Source organism: Salmo salar, chromosome 02, assembly GCF_965601325.2.
Source record: "Salmo salar chromosome 02, fSalSal1, whole genome shotgun sequence".
Lineage (NCBI taxonomy): Eukaryota > Metazoa > Chordata > Actinopteri > Salmoniformes > Salmonidae > Salmo > Salmo salar.
The window spans coordinates 14,676,979-14,693,462 of NC_138292.1; positions in this window are offsets into that span (position 1 = coordinate 14,676,979).

Consider the following 16,484-nt stretch of genomic DNA (forward strand, 5'->3'; position numbering starts at 1 on the left):
GTGGAGGAGGAGTTGGAATTCATAGAGGGCGACAACGACAACGGTGAGCATGCCCATTGGCCAACTATTGCCACAGAGACAGACTGGCACACCCTTTTGACTGTCATCTTGGTGACGGACTGATCACTGCGTCCCTTGTCATGGTCTGAACATGTATGAATGGTCAATGACTCAGTCATATAGTCTGTTAGCATAAGACACGCGTCAAACTCATTCCACGGAGAGCCGAGTATCTGCGGGTTTTCGCTCCTCCCTTGTACTTGATTAATCAAATCCAATTTTATTTGTCACATGTGCCGAATACAACAGGTGTAGGTAGACCTTACAGTGAAATGCTTACTTACAAGCCCTTAACCAACGATGCAGTTTAAAAAAAATACCTACAAAATAAAAAGTAAGAGATAAGAAAAACAAATAAATAATTAAGCAGCAGTGAATAACAATAGCGGGGCTATATGCAGGGGGTACCGGTACAGAGTCAATGTGCGGGGGCACCGGTGTCGAGGTAATTGAGATAATTATGTACATGCAGGTAGGGTTGTCAAAGTGGCTATGCATAGATAATAACTGGGTAGCCATTTGATTAGCTGTTCAGGAGTCTTATGGCTTGGGGGTAGAAGCTGTTTAGAAGCCTCTTGGACCAAGACTTGGCGCTCCGGTACCGCTTGCCATGCGGTAGCAGAGAGAACAGTCTATGACTAGGGTGGCTGGAGTCTTTGACAATTTTTAGGGCCTTCCTCTGAAACCGCCTGGTATAGAGGTCCTGGATGGCAGGAAGCTTGGCTGGGCCGTACGCACTAGCCTCTGAAGTGCCTTGCGGTCGGAGGCCAAGCATTTGCCATACCAGGCAGTGATGCAAAAATGTTGAGAATCAGCGTGGCGGATGTGTTGTTACCTACCCTTACCACCTGGGGGCGGCCCGTCAGGAAGTCTTGGATCTAGTTGCAGAGGGAGCTGTTTAGTCCCAGGGTCTTTAGCTTAGTGATGAGCTATGAGGGAACTATGGTGTTGAACGCTGAGCTGTAGTCAACGAATAACATTCTCACATAGGTGTTCCTTTTGTCCAGGTGGGAAAGGGCAGTGTGGAGTGCAATAGAGATTGCATCATCTGTGGATCTGTTGGTGCGGTATGCAAATTGGAGTAGGTCTAGGGTTTCTGGGATGATGGCGTTGATGTGAGCCATGACCAACTTTCAAAGCATTTCATGGCTACAGACGTGAGTGCTACGGGTCTGTAGTCATTTAGGCAGGTTACCTTAGTGTTCTTGGGCACAGGGACTATGGTGGTCTGCATGAAACATGTTGGTATTACAGACTCAGACAGGGAGAGGTTGAAATTGTCAGTGAAGACACTTGCCAGTTGGTCAGTGCATGCTTTGAGTACACGTCCTGGTAATCCGTCTGGCCCAGCGGCCTTGTGAATGTTGACCTGTTTATAGGTCTTGCTCACATCGGCTGCGGAGAGCGGGATCACACAGTCATCCGGAACAGTTGATGCTCTCATGCATGTTTCAGTGTTACTTGCCTCGACGCGAGCATAGAAGTGATTTAGCTCGTCTGGTAGGCTCGTGTCACTGGGCAGCTCTTAGCTGTGCTTCCCTTTGTAGTCTGTAATAGTTTGCAAGCCCTGCCACATCCGACGAGTGTCGTAACATCCGGTGTTGTACGATTCGATTGGCTTGATGAATTAAGGTCAGTAATTAGTAAGGAACTCCCCTCACCTGGTTGTCTAGGTCTTAATTGAAAGGAAACACCAAAAACCAGCAGACACTAGGTCCTCCATGGAATGAGTTTGACACCCCTGGCATAGGACTATGCTGTGAATGTAAATAAAATCAAAGTTTATTTGTCCTGTGTACAGGATACAAGGGTAAATAGTACAGTGAAATGCTTACTTGCAAGCTTTTCCTCAACAATGGAATATTCAATATCAATGGTATAGAAGTAAGAAATACAGAATAGAAACTGAAAGAAAGAGCTCAGAATCAATACTAGGTGAGATCAAATAAAAACACGAGAATGGACGCTAATTCTCATGTAGTTCAACTGTACCTTGCTGTTTATGCCATTGTGTGTTTCCTGCAGTCTGTGAAGCCACCTTTGTCTCCTCGACATCCCGAGAGACTCCAATTCCCAGCATACCCTCCCTCACTCCCTCAGCTGCACAGCGTGTCCTGGCAATGGTTTCCAACACAGTCCCGTCCTCCTCCTCTGTCTTGCAGCGCACCACTACAGCACGTGAGTTGATGTTTTGGGGGAAGCATGGTGTCTCAAACGCACACTGCCCAAAGGTTAAAACCGCTGTCGTTCACTTTCAGAAACACAGGAAAAGCTCAGGAATTGATTTTCATTATTTGATTGTACAGGAGTATTTATAAATGTGTTATACACCTCGGAGTCAGAAACTAAAGAGAATGCACAAGCTGCTCCTTTTTAAAGTGGCAACACTACTGATTATACTATACAGTAGGCCTACCCTTAGAACCAAGGGCTGAAGCAGTTGTAGCAGACATGAGTCATGGCCTCGTGATGAGGTAGCCCAGGCCTACGACTTCAAAATCAGTTTCATTCTCAGCAAAGGGGGAATGTCCTCTTGGTCTAACGGTCAAGACATTGGTTTCTCCCTTGGTAGACCGGAGTTCAGATCCCGCCCTGGACACTAACCACTAGGTTGTCCCCCTTCCTCTGTGTCCCTCAGCTCCTGTGTCGTCATCGGTGTTACCTCAATTTATGGTCCCCACGGGAGTCCCTGGTATGCCCTCTCTGGTGCCATCTGGCATGGTCCAGGGACAACAGCTGATCCAGATCCAAACCCCTACAGGTCTGAGCACCATGCTACTGCCCACAGCTGTTAACCCTGGTGCCGGCCCGGCCAATGCCCAGCAGATCTACTTCACCCAGGTACGGGCTGCATCACTGCTCACGGATCTTCTCTGGCCTGCTTTGGTTCAGCTCAGCAAGGTGGAATGCATTTAAGAATGTATTTAACTTCATCTCATTACTATATCTCACAGGGTTTCCCGGTCCGAAACGTCAGGCCTGGGCAGAACCCTATGGGGATAGTTCTGAATTTACAGCAAGGCCAGATGATTCGACCCATCACCCTACTCTCTGGGTAATCTTTATATCTTTAATTTCATCATCTTTATCCAATGCTGTTTTCACAGAGCTACGATAGACATACAGGGGTCCCCCTCAGAAAGTCTCCAGGAAGCAAGTTATTGACAGCAGCCATTTTGGACAACATGGTGTATAGTAACACCATTTTGTTAACAGCCCCCTCTCTCCTATGGTAGGACCTGGAGGGCAGTTCTTTGCTCCGTCTATGGGGATGCCTCAGGTTGTGACCCAGCCTGCACAGATTAGGCCCACTGCTGGCCCCAGTGGTGTTTTACGGCAGGCGGCGCCCAGCACCTTTGCCACTATGCAAATCCCTGCCACCCTCACAATCCGCGGGGCCAGTCACGCCCCCCTCACCACCACGGCTAGCACCATGGGCACCCGGCCCACTCTACTCAACACTTCCTCACAGCCTCAGATTTGTAAGTTCTTATTTTATGGGTGGGTCCAGATTCAAAGAAGTACAGCTTTTGTATCTATAGTGAAATCTGTTGAACATCCCCTGCTTTCCTTTGTGCTATAGTGAAATGGAACCAAGTCCCAGTCGCTCTCCAATCGCAGCTTCTGCAGATCGTCAAGAGCAACAGCCAGGCCCATGTACCCGTGGCCACGCCCCTGACACAGGGCAACACCAAAGGTACAGTAATTACATCCATATCAGATCTATTGCTCATTATCATATGCCCTCGCTGGTTCTAAGTGTGAAAATGTCGCTGAACAGAACATCGGGCAAATGTTTCCCTGTTCTGTTTGTTTTACAGTTGATCAGGAGGTGAAGATATGCCCCCGATGTGGAGCCCAATTCAAAATGCAAGAAGCACTTCAAGGACATATGTGTGTAAGAAGCTTAATCATATGCACCATAGAACATTCCAGATATTAAACCATGAACATTCACCACTAGTAATGATGAGCATGATGGCAATTTAAACCTCATTGAATTCCCCCCTCACAGTTCTGCTGTCCAGACCTGGTCAATACTGCTGGGCCTTCCAGCAGCAGTGGCACTCAGAACCCCCTGCCAGAACGGGCTCCCAGCTCCAACCCAGACCCTCCGCCTAAGGTGGTTATGCTAGTGGATGATTTCTACTATGGCCACTTCGCGGGCCAACAGTCCCTGGTCGACAGCCAGCCCACCAAGCCGAACTACTCCTTCAAATGCTTCATCTGTCCCAAGTGGTCCAATAGCAACATTGAGTGAGGATGGGGTCACCTGCTCCACACACACACACACACAGTATGTACACATACAGGCTGACCATAAATTGATTTGAAATGACAACATTTAGGTGCAGAAGTGTCAATCAAATGTTTGCATGTGATATATTGCCACAAAAGTATCTGGACAACTTATTCAAATGTTAGAACTATGCGAATGCAAATCTAAATTGATGGAAGGATGTAACTGTGTGTGTGCGTGTGTGCTCGGCAGGCTGATGGACCACATGAAGCAGCGCCCAGAGATGACTAAATGGGTGGACCAGCTGACCTCCTGCCAGCACTGCTTCCGCCAGTTCTCTACCAGCGCCCAGCTCCAGTACCATGTGGAGAATGCCCACGGGCCCACTCAGTCTTCCAGTACGCCCTCACATATTACCAGACTTACATATTCACCTGTTGTTAATATGCATCCTGTGAGATATATATATTTTTTATGGTAAAACTAAGTTGCATTTGATGGACGATTTCTGATTGTTTTCTCTATTGACCGTGCAGCCTGTTGTAAGATCTGTGAGTGGGCGTTTGAGAGTGAGCCTGTGTTCCTGCATCACATGAAGAACACCCACAAACCAGGAGAGATGCCCTATATTTGCCAGGTTGGTAACCTTTCACCTCCAGTTAAACAGGATAGAATAAATGCTGGCCTCTCCATTTACTCTCAGAACCACACCTTCCTGAAATCCCATCCCTTCTTCTTTTCAAGGTGTGTCGGTACCGGTCTTCTTTCTTTTCTGATGTGTACAATCACTTCTGTACCAATCATGCAAAGACATGCAACCACCTGTGTGTCTACTGTCTGAAGGTCTTCAAGAGCCCCAACTCCTACCAGAAGCACTACATACGACACCAGGTAGAGGAACAACCCAGGCCAATTACATTTTACGTCATTTAGCAGACGCTCTTATCCAGAGCAATTTACATATATTTTCTCGTACTGGTCCCCCGTGGGAATCAAACCCACAACCCTGGTCTTGCAAGTGCCATGCTCTACCAACTGAGAGACACAGGACCATAAAAAAGTAAGGATCGTTCCCAAACTTAAATCAGTTCTACCAAATCTCTATCAACATGTTAAATGTGCAACCAGAGGGAAAAAAATTCTAGATCACCTGTACTCCACACACAGAGACGCGTACAAAGCTCTCCCTCGCCCTCCATTTGGTAAATCCGACCAGAACTCTATCCTCCTGTTTCCCGCTTACAAGCAAAAATGAAAGCAGGAAGCACCAGTGACTCGGTCTATAAAAAAAAATTGTCAGATGAAGCAGATGCTAAACTACAGGACTGTTTTGCTATCACAGACTGGAACATGTTCCGGGATTCTTCCGATGACATTGAGGAATACACCACATCCGCCACTGGCTTTATCAATAAGTGCATTGAGGACGTCGTCCCCACAGTGACTGTACGTACATACCCCAACCAGAAGCCATGGATTACAGGCAACATTCGCGCTAAAGGGTGGAGCTGCCGCATTCAAGGTGCGGGACTCTAATCCGGAAGCTTACAAGAAATCCCGCTATGCCCTGCGACGAACCATCAAACAGGCAAAGCGTCAATACAGGGCTAAGATTGAATCATACTACACCGGCTTCGATGCTCGTCGGATGTGGCAGGGCCTGCAAACTATTACAGACTACAAAGGGAAGCACAGCCGCGAGCTGCCCAGTTTCACGAGCCTACCAGACGAGCTAAATCACTTCTATGCTCGCTTTGAGGCGAGCAACACTGAGGCATGCATGAGAGCATCAGCTGTTCCGGACAACTGTGTGATCACGCTCTCCGTAGCCGACGTGAGTAAGACCTTGAAACAGGTCAACATTTTCAAGGCTGCGGGGCCAGATGGATTACCAGGACGTGTGCTCCGGGCATGTGCTGACCAACTGGCAGGTGTCTTCACTGACATTTTCAACATGTCCCTGATTGAGTCTGTATTACCAACATGCTTCAAGCAGACCACCATAGTCCCTGTGCCCAAGAACACAAAGGCAACCTGCCTAAATGCTTACAGACCCATAGCACTCACGTCCGTAGCCATGAAGTGCTTTGAAAGGCTGGTAATGGCTCACATCAACACCATTATCCCAGAAACCCTAGACCCACTCCAATTTGCATACCGCCCAAACAGATCCACAGATGATGCGATCTCTATTGCACTCCACACTGCCCTTTCCCACCTGGACAAAAGGAACACCTATGTGAGAATGCTATTCATTGACTACAGCTCAGCATTCAACACCATAGTACCCTCAAAGCTCATCACTAAGCTAAGGAACCTGGGACTAAATAACTCCCTCTGCAACTGGATCCTGGACTTTCCTGACGGGTCGCCTCCAGGTGGTAAGAGTAGGTAGCAACACATCTGCCATGCTGATCCTCAACACTGGAGCTCCCCAGGGGTGCGTGCTCAGTCCCCTCCTGTACTCCCTGTTCACCCACGACTGCATGGCCAGGCACGACTCCAACATCATCATTAAGTTTGCTGACGACACAACAGTGGTAGGCCTGATCACCGACAATGACGAGACAGCCTATATGGAGGAGGTCAGAGACATGGCCGGGTGGTGCCAGAATAACGACCTATCCCTCAACGTAACCAAGACTAAGGAGATGATTGTGGACTACAGGAAAAGGAGCACCGAGCACGTCCCCATTCTCATCGACGGGGCTGTAGTGGAGCAGGTTGAGAGCTTGAAATTCCTTGGTGTCCACATCAACAACAAATTAGAATGGTCCAAACACACCAAGACAGTCGTGAAGAGGGCACGACAAAGCCTATTCCTCCTCAGGAAACTAAAAAGATTTGGCATGGGTCCTGAGATCCTCAAAAGGTTCTACAGCTGCAACATCGAGAGCATCCTGACCGGTTGCATCACTGCCAGGTACGACAATTGCTCGGCCTCCGATCGCAAGGCACTTCAGAGGGTAGTGAGTACGGCCCAGTACATCACTGAGGCAAAGCTGCCTGCCATCCAGGACCTCTACACCAGGCGGTGTCAGAGGAAGGCCCTGAAAAATGTCAAGACCCCAGTCACCCCAGTCATAGACTGTTCTCTCTACTACCGCATGGCAAGCGGTACCGGAGTGCCAAGTCTAGGACAAAAAGGCTTCTCAACAGTTTTTACCCCCAAGCCATAAGACTCCTGAACATGTAACCAAATGGCTACCCGGACTATTTGCATTGTGCCCCCCCCCCCCCCCCGCTACTCTCTGTTTATCTTATATGCATAGTCACTTTAACTATACATTCATGTACATACTACCTCAATTGTCCCGACCAACCAGTGCTTCCGAACATTGGCTAACCGGGCTATCTGCATTGTGTCCCACCACCCGCCAACCCCTCTTTTACGCTACTGCTACTCTCTGTTCATCATATATGCATAGTCACTTTAACCATACCTACATGTACCTCAATAAGCCTGACTAACCGGTGTCTGTATATAGTCTTGCCACTGTTATTTTCAAATGTCTTTTTACTGTTGTTTTATTTCTTTACTTACCTACACACGCACACACACACATACCTTTTTTTTTGCACTATTGGTTAAAGCCTGTAAGTAAGCATTTCACTGTAAGGTCTACACCTGTTGTATTTGGCGCACATGACAAATAAACTTTGATTTGATTTAGAACTGTTGTAAAGAATTGACTTAAAGGAAGGTATTTTTTTTAAAGTGCAAAAAAGTATTTTTGGCCTGGTTTCCCACACTCATATTATACCTAGTCTTAGATTAAACACCAATCTCAACAGAGAATCTTCATTGTAAGTGTGTATTTAGTCCAGGACTAGGATTAATCTGGGTCTGGGAAACCGGTCCCATATGTTTTATAAAGGCAGTGATACTGCAAAGTAGGCGTTGCAAGAAAAAGTGTTTTGTAAACTCTTGTACAAAGACAAAAAGAGATCACAGTTTCTTCTGCAGTTTATGTATAGCCCTGAAACACTGAAACCAACTCTTGATTTTTCAGTCCAGTAGAGCGAGTCACTGCAACAAGTGCCGTTTGCAGTTCCTCTCTGCCACGGACAGAATGGAGCACAAAACCCACAGCCACAGGACCTTCCGCAAACCCAAGCAGCTGGAGGGGCTCCAACCTGGGACTAAAGTGAGTTGATGAACAGCTTAATTTCACTGATTAGACCTTCTCTTAATTGTGCCACAAAGTGGCGTCATCCACAGAGAAATGTCTTGCCACTTTATCTACACTCTTAGTAGAAAAGGTGCTTTCAAGAACCGAAAAGGATTCTTCTGCTGTTCCCATAGGAGAACCTTTGAAGAACCTTTTTTGGTTCCAGGTAGAACCCTTTTTGGTTCCATGTAGAATCCTTAGGGTTCAACATGGAAGCCAAAATAAGGGTTCTACATGGAACCCAAAAGGATTCTCCTAGTCGAAAAACCCTTTTGGAACCCTTTTGTGTGTAGAGATTCAGGCAATTGACTTGTTGGACAGAACAACGGTTAACCAAAAAGAAATGCATGTCCTAGATCAAGAAGGAGTTATATTAGTATAGGTATAGTATTCATTAGTAAAATGGGGTTAAACACTGTGTTGTATTCTTGTCTGTGTACTTAGGTGACCATCAGGGCATATTCCCACCACAAGGGACAGTTGCCCAAGAATGTACCGATGGACTATAAGACAACAGGCCCCACTCCTCAGGCAGGCCAGACCTACACCAACATACAACATCATCTACAACATCATACCAAACCACCTCCACAAACAACCAAAACCACCATGAGGAAATCCATCAAGCAGTTGGACCTGCTCACCAAGTTTCAGAAACGGAGGTGAATAATAGTCATATTGTTGTGCATGGAGTCTTCTATCATTCATCTCAGACTTAGTTTTTGATTGAGAAGTGTGACAGTAGCGCCAGCGCTGAGAGCAGGTATAAATATAATCATCATTTGGTGGGTGTTTGTATTTGTTATATTTCACACATGTACAAGTGTGTATTAATACGTGCGTGTGTGTGTGTGTGTGTGTGTGTGTGTGTGTGTGTGTGTGTGTGTGTGTGTGTGTGTGTGTGAGAATTGGAAATACGTTTTTTTTTTTGCATATCCCAACTCTCCCTGAGACACCCTTGGAGGGTTGGCTTATGGCCAGGGTGATGTATAAACGCATATATTGTGTCTGACCTCTGTGTGACCTCTACAGTGTGTCTCTAGTCAAGCAGCGGTGCATGGAGTGCAGCTCAGACGTACCCAGCTTCCCCGACCACTACCCCACCTTCGTCCACTGTGCCGTGTGCCCCTACAGCACCTGCTGCTCGCGCTCCTACGCAGACCACATGATTACGTGAGTCAAGCTTCAATATAGATCATGTTTTATTAGTTAAAGAAACAATAGTTCATTCATTGATCATAGATGACTTGGACAGTTTGATAGCGTTCATTTCTCTTGTTGCAGAAATCATGCACCACGTATGAAAACCAACCGGGTCCCCCTGCACAAGCGGCCACCCCCTTGGTAATGGACACTTTTTCCGCTGTGTTGTTTTTTATATTTTTTGCCTTGCCAGTTTCTAGGGATACTTGCCAACCTTCTCTCCCTCTGTTCCACACAGCTATTTGAAGCTGTGGTGTGAGGTCTGTGACTTCAGCTCTCAGACAGGTGACCTTATGGCCAAGCACCTGGCCCAGGACCCAAGTCACGGCTCCAGCACCTGCACACCAAACGGTAGGTGTCTTCAAGCTCCTCACACAACTCCAAACAGATAGCATTTGCATGTCAGTTTTTCCATGGAAGGAGAGATGCTTTATATTTGCAGTTTAGAAAATGTTTTGAAATTGCTAGCACAATTTAAAGTGTATACTACTAAGTACAATGCATAAGCATTTAGATATTAACATTTATACACCATTAATCTTATTCATTAAACGTACTATAACATATAACCAGGATGGCAACACCCTAACAAAATGTATCTATTCATGGTGACATTTTGTGCAAAATGTGCCAGCAAAAGAGCCCCATGATTTGACAAAGATATCTAGTTGTGGTAGATTGCTGTCTTTATATTTTTCCATTTGCTTCGTTGTTTAACTTGGCCTGATGCCAAGTGTTTTGTTGCACAAGGTGTTGAGCTTATCTCCCCTTGTGAACACTGGAAGACATGGTAGGATTCACACCAGATATTGTACAGTGAGAGACATGGTTGACACCAGATATTGTACAGTAGGAGACATGGTAGGATTCACACCAGATATTGTACAGTGAGAGACATGGTTGACACCAGATATTGTACAGTGAGAGACATGGTTGACACCAGATATTGTACAGTGAGAGACATGGTTGACACCAGATATTGTACAGTGAGAGACATGGTTGACACCAGATATTGTACAGTAGGAGACATGGTAGGATTCACACCAGATATTGTACAGTGAGAGACATGGTTGACACCAGATATTGTACAGTGAGAGACATGGTTGACACCAGATATTGTACAGTGAGAGACATGGTTGACACCAGATATTGTACAGTGAGAGACATGGTTGACACCAGATATTGTACAGTAGGAGACATGGTTGACACCAGATATTGTACAGTGAGAGACATGGTTGACACCAGTTATTGTACAGTGAGAGACATGGTTGACACCAGATATTGTACAGTAGGAGACATGGTAGTATTCACACCAGATATTGTACAGTGAGAGACATGGTTCACACCAGATATTGTACAGTGAGAGACATGGTTGACACCAGATATTGTACAGTAGGAGACATGGTAGGATTCACACCAGATATTGTACAGTGAGAGACATGGTTGACACCAGATATTGTACAGTGAGAGACATGGTTGACACCAGATATTGTACAGTGAGAGACATGGTTGACACCAGATATTGTACAGTAGGAGACATGGTAGGATTCACACCAGATATTGTACAGTGAGAGACATGGTTGACACCAGATATTGTACAGTGAGAGACATGGTTGACACCAGATATTGTACAGTGAGAGACATGGTTGACACCAGATATTGTACAGTGAGAGACATGGTTGACACCAGATATTGTACAGTAGGAGACATGGTTGACACCAGATATTGTACAGTGAGAGACATGGTTGACACCAGTTATTGTACAGTGAGAGACATGGTTGACACCAGATATTGTACAGTAGGAGACATGGTAGTATTCACACCAGATATTGTACAGTGAGAGACATGGTTCACACCAGATATTGTACAGTGAGAGACATGGTTGACACCAGATATTGTACAGTAGGAGACATGGTAGGATTCACACCAGATATTGTACAGTGAGAGACATGGTTGACACCAGATATTGTACAGTGAGAGACATGGTTGACACCAGATATTGTACAGTGAGAGACATGGTTGACACCAGATATTGTACAGTGAGAGACATGGTTGACACCAGATATTGTACAGTAGGAGACATGGTAGGATTCACACCAGATATTGTACAGTGAGAGACATGGTTGACACCAGATATTGTACAGTGAGAGACATGGTTGACACCAGATATTGTACAGTGAGAGACATGGTACACACCAGATATTGTACAGTGAGAGACATGGTTCACACCAGATATTGTACAGTGAGAGACATGGTTCACACCAGATATTGTACAGTGAGAGACATGGTTCACACCAGATATTGTACAGTAGGAGACATGGTTCACACCAGATATTGTACAGTAGGAGACATGGTTCACACCAGATATTGTACAGTGAGAGACATGGTAGGATTCACACCAGATATTGTACAGTGAGAGACATGGTAGGATTCACACCTGATATTGTACAGTGAGAGACATGGTTCACACCAGATATTGTACAGTGAGAGACATGGTTGACACCAGATATTGTACAGTGAGAGACATGGTTCACACCAGATATTGTACAGTAGGAGACATGGTTCACACCAGATATTGTACAGTGAGAGACATGGTACACACCAGATATTGTACAGTGAGAGACATGGTAGGATTCACACCAGATATTGTACAGTGAGAGACATGGTTGACACCAGATATTGTACAGTGAGAGACATGGTACACACCTGATATTGTACAGTGAGAGACATGGTTCACACCAGATATTGTACAGTAGGAGACATGGTTCACACCAGATATTGTACAGTAGGAGACATGGTTCACACCAGATATTGTACAGTGAGAGACATGGTTCACACCAGATATTGTACAGTAGGAGACATGGTTCACACCAGATATTGTACAGTAGGAGACCTGGTTCACACCAGATATTGTACAGTGAGAGACATGTTACACACCAGATATTGTACAGTAGGAGACATGGTTCACACCAGATATTGTACAGTGAGAGACATGGTACACACCAGATATTGTACAGTGAGAGACATGGTACACACCAGATATTGTACAGTAGGAGACATGGTTCACACCAGATATTGTACAGTGAGAGACATGGTACACACCAGATATTGTACAGTAGGAGACATGGTAGGATTCACACCAGATATTGTACAGTGAGAGACATGGTACACACCAGATATTGTACAGTAGGAGACATGGTTCACACCAGATATTGTACAGTAGGAGACATGGTACACACCAGATATTGTACAGTAGGAGACATGGTACACACCAGATATTGTACAGTAGGAGACATGGTACACACCAGATATTGTACAGTGCCCGTAAAATCCCCTCATATAGGACACCAGAGGGGGTCTTCAAACATAAATATTTGTACTCTATATTGGTTAGAACAAGGCCTTATGTTCTGGTCATGTGGTTGCACTAAAGCTATTGGCCCTACCTAATGTAAAACTATTTTTACAAACTTGTAAACACAAAAAAAAATTAAATGGTGAGCGAGTATAGGCCGTGTGTGTGTGTGTGTGTGTGTGTCTACAGAAAGTAATGTGGCAGAAGATGAACCACACACTATTATTCACAACCACACACAACAGGTGTTTGTTACCACACATTCCCCTTCTCTTCATTAAGGAGGTAGAATAACTCTACATGGCTGCATCCCATGTTGCTAGATCATCAACTGGATTCAGCCACGTGACGATTAGATTTTTTCTTGAGGGGATGGTCAGGGGGCCAAAACATCATTACAAATTGACCTCAAAGCCCAAACGGATATAATATTTGACTAAAACATCATTTCAATCCTTGCTTCCATTTGTATACGATCACATATCTCTCTATTATGCGTGGGAATACGTTGGAACAGAAAATGTAAATCACTTGGCGCTGATTTGCTGGTGTTTTATACAGTCTCATGTCCAACAAAGAGGCCTGCGGGCTGCCACTTGTGGAACCCTGCATTACAGGAACTGACAGATGTTGTACGTCAAGACACACTCCAAAGCATGTTTTGTGCCAAAGTGAATAGGAAAATGTGTGGAGTCTAAAAATGACCCAAGTGCAGAGGAGGAATGTCTTACCAAGGAGACAGTCTGCATACCAATCTGTTTTCCTCTGCCGTTTATGTTGTCTTCAGACTACTGGTCAGTTGAGAAGGTGTTATATTTTTCCCTGTTCTCTTTCTATCCACATGGTGTTGTAAAAGTGGACTTTCGCTGACATAAGAAATGGCCCAGTGTGTTTATAAAAGAAAAGTTGTCAACTTGGCTCTGTGGAGCGGAAGACTAACTGTTGTTCCTGTGATCCCCTTCCCTCCCCCACAGAGTCTCTGGAGTCTGACATTGAGTTCTGCCAAGAGGAGGAGGAGGACAAATCCGGGGGGGATGTGGAAGTGGGGAGGTCTGAATGGGTGTTAATGGAGAACTGGAGAGAACCTCTGCTGAGAGGCACCGACTCCATAACCATCCTCGACTTCACAGAGAGCTGCGGTCCTCGCCAGTTCTTAAACAAAAACAGTGACGCTGTCGACTACTTCAACCTGCTCTTTCCGTACTCACTCATGGAGCTCATCGCCAACGAGACCAACGCCAAGGCCAAGACCTGCCAGTTTCTTGGGCAGCGTGACCCGGACTGGGTCCCTGTCGCCGCTCATGAGATCAAGGGCTTCATAGGTCTCAGTATCCTCATGGGCCTTCAGAGCCTCCCAGAGCCTGCCAACTACTGGTCCTGGCAGCACTACGACAACTGCCACACCTTCTTCAGGGCCATGTCCATCAAGCGCTTCCAGCAGATCTCGAACAACATCTGGATGGGTAGTCTGCTCACCTCCATGGAGGAGGAGGAGGGGGAGGGCAGTGGCAGTGACAGGCTGCGTCTCTTCAGACCTATGCTGAGCATCCTTGGCGACTCCATGTGGGAAGCCTACCAACCCAACCGGTGCCTGGCCATCGACCGGGCCCTGCTGCCCAGCCTGGAGACGGAGGCCGGCCAAGCCAAAGGGAACCCTAAGGCCCAACCAGGGGTTTGGCTGCTGTGTGACTCCAAGTCGGGCTACTGCCACCGACTGCTCATCCACATGGGGAGGGAGAAGGAGAATGAGCTGGGGTTCAGTGTAGTTCCCCCCTTAGTGGAGGGACTCCAGCAGAAACACCACCAGCTCTTCCTGGGTAGCTCACTGGCCTCTGCCCCTCTCATGCAGATGCTCTTGGACAAGGGCATTTACGCCTCCAGCTCCTTTCCTCCACCAAGCCCCATCCTCCCCAGGGAGCTGTGGGAGCAGGGTCAGCTGGAGAAGCCTGGCGACTTCCTGCAGAGGCAGTTGGGTCCCCTGCTGGCCACCCGCTGGAAAGACACCAAGGAGATGGGCTGCCTGTCCACCAACGCCGAGCCGGGGCAGCCAGACACAGTGTGGAGGAAGTCTCAAACCAAAGTGGGCGAACTCAGCCCCATCGAGCGGCCCTTAGCCTTCCGACTTCTGCAGGAGAATATGCGAGGAGTGGACATCTGCAAACAGCTGCTTGCCTGCAACCCTCTAGGAGGGCTGCCACTAGACAAGCACTGGCGCAGTCTCTTCTGGTTCCTGGTCAACCTGAGCATTGTCAATGCCTTCATAGTGCTGCGGGAGAGCCGCAAAGATAACCCACCGTCATGGGTGCAGGGCGGACTCTTTACCCAGGCAAACTTTCGCAAGCGCTTAGGGCACCAGCTAGCCAAGTGTGCAGAGAGACAAGCACGCATCCACTCTGAGAATAAGGAGGGACTAGCGAGTGTGCGAGAGGTTGCCCTGCAAGGCAATCCAAATAAACTAAGGCACAGATTGGTTAAACTCACCGCCAAGACCAAGAGATGCAAGAACTGCAATCTGAAGAACCTGCGCCATGAGAGCGTGTTTGGATGCATCGTTTGCAAAGCCAACCTGTGCAAGCAGCCCAGCTGCTTCTGGGAGTATCATGGCTTCTCACCCCACCACTCAGGTCAATCATTTATTTGATGCTTTGTAGATGCACACACAATATCATCTCGTGATACCAAAACACATACAGTATATAATCAATGCCAAGACTAGCTTCATCTCCATGAGTATACAAGCGTCTAAACATAGTCTGTGACTGCTTGACAGGCGAACTGTGAAGGTGAAGGATGATATTAATAATACATTATGATAGGGAAAACAAAGTCTACATAGTTCAACCTGAAACAGAAATGTTTGTTGTAACACTTACATTTAGCTGCGTGCTCTTTCTCTTCAAATCTAAATCTCTTATCCTCTCTTTTTGTTGTTGTACAGGCTCCCCTAATGTTGGATTCATCATGGAGGACATGAGGTACTTTACGAGACACACTCCAGCCGTTTCACCCTGGTTTCACACGATTTACTCCCCCCAAAATATTGTGATTAATTGAGATGTTTTATCAGTCATGCCTCAAATACCACTCATCTTTCTTTCCTGCTTTGTCTTTCTGCAGAAACACCACGGGAGCAGACCGCTTTGACGACAGCAGCGAGTGGGGTCCCTTAGGGCCAGAGAGTGACCTGGACGAGGCAATGGCCCCAGTGGAGGACATGGGCTCAGACACAGACAATGAAGAAATGGAGGTTGAAGGTCTTGGCAAGGACGTTGATGAAATTGTTCATGAAGGGGAGTCTAAACAGCAGCCTGCTGCATCTGATCCTCCCGTCACCCCTCCGACAGCACGCCCGGTGGTAAAAGAACGAGAGGACACCCTCTCTGTGCGTCTGCTGAGGATAGTGCTGTTCGCTCTGTGCTGCGGGGAACGTCAAGCCGCCAAGCAGCTATCCACC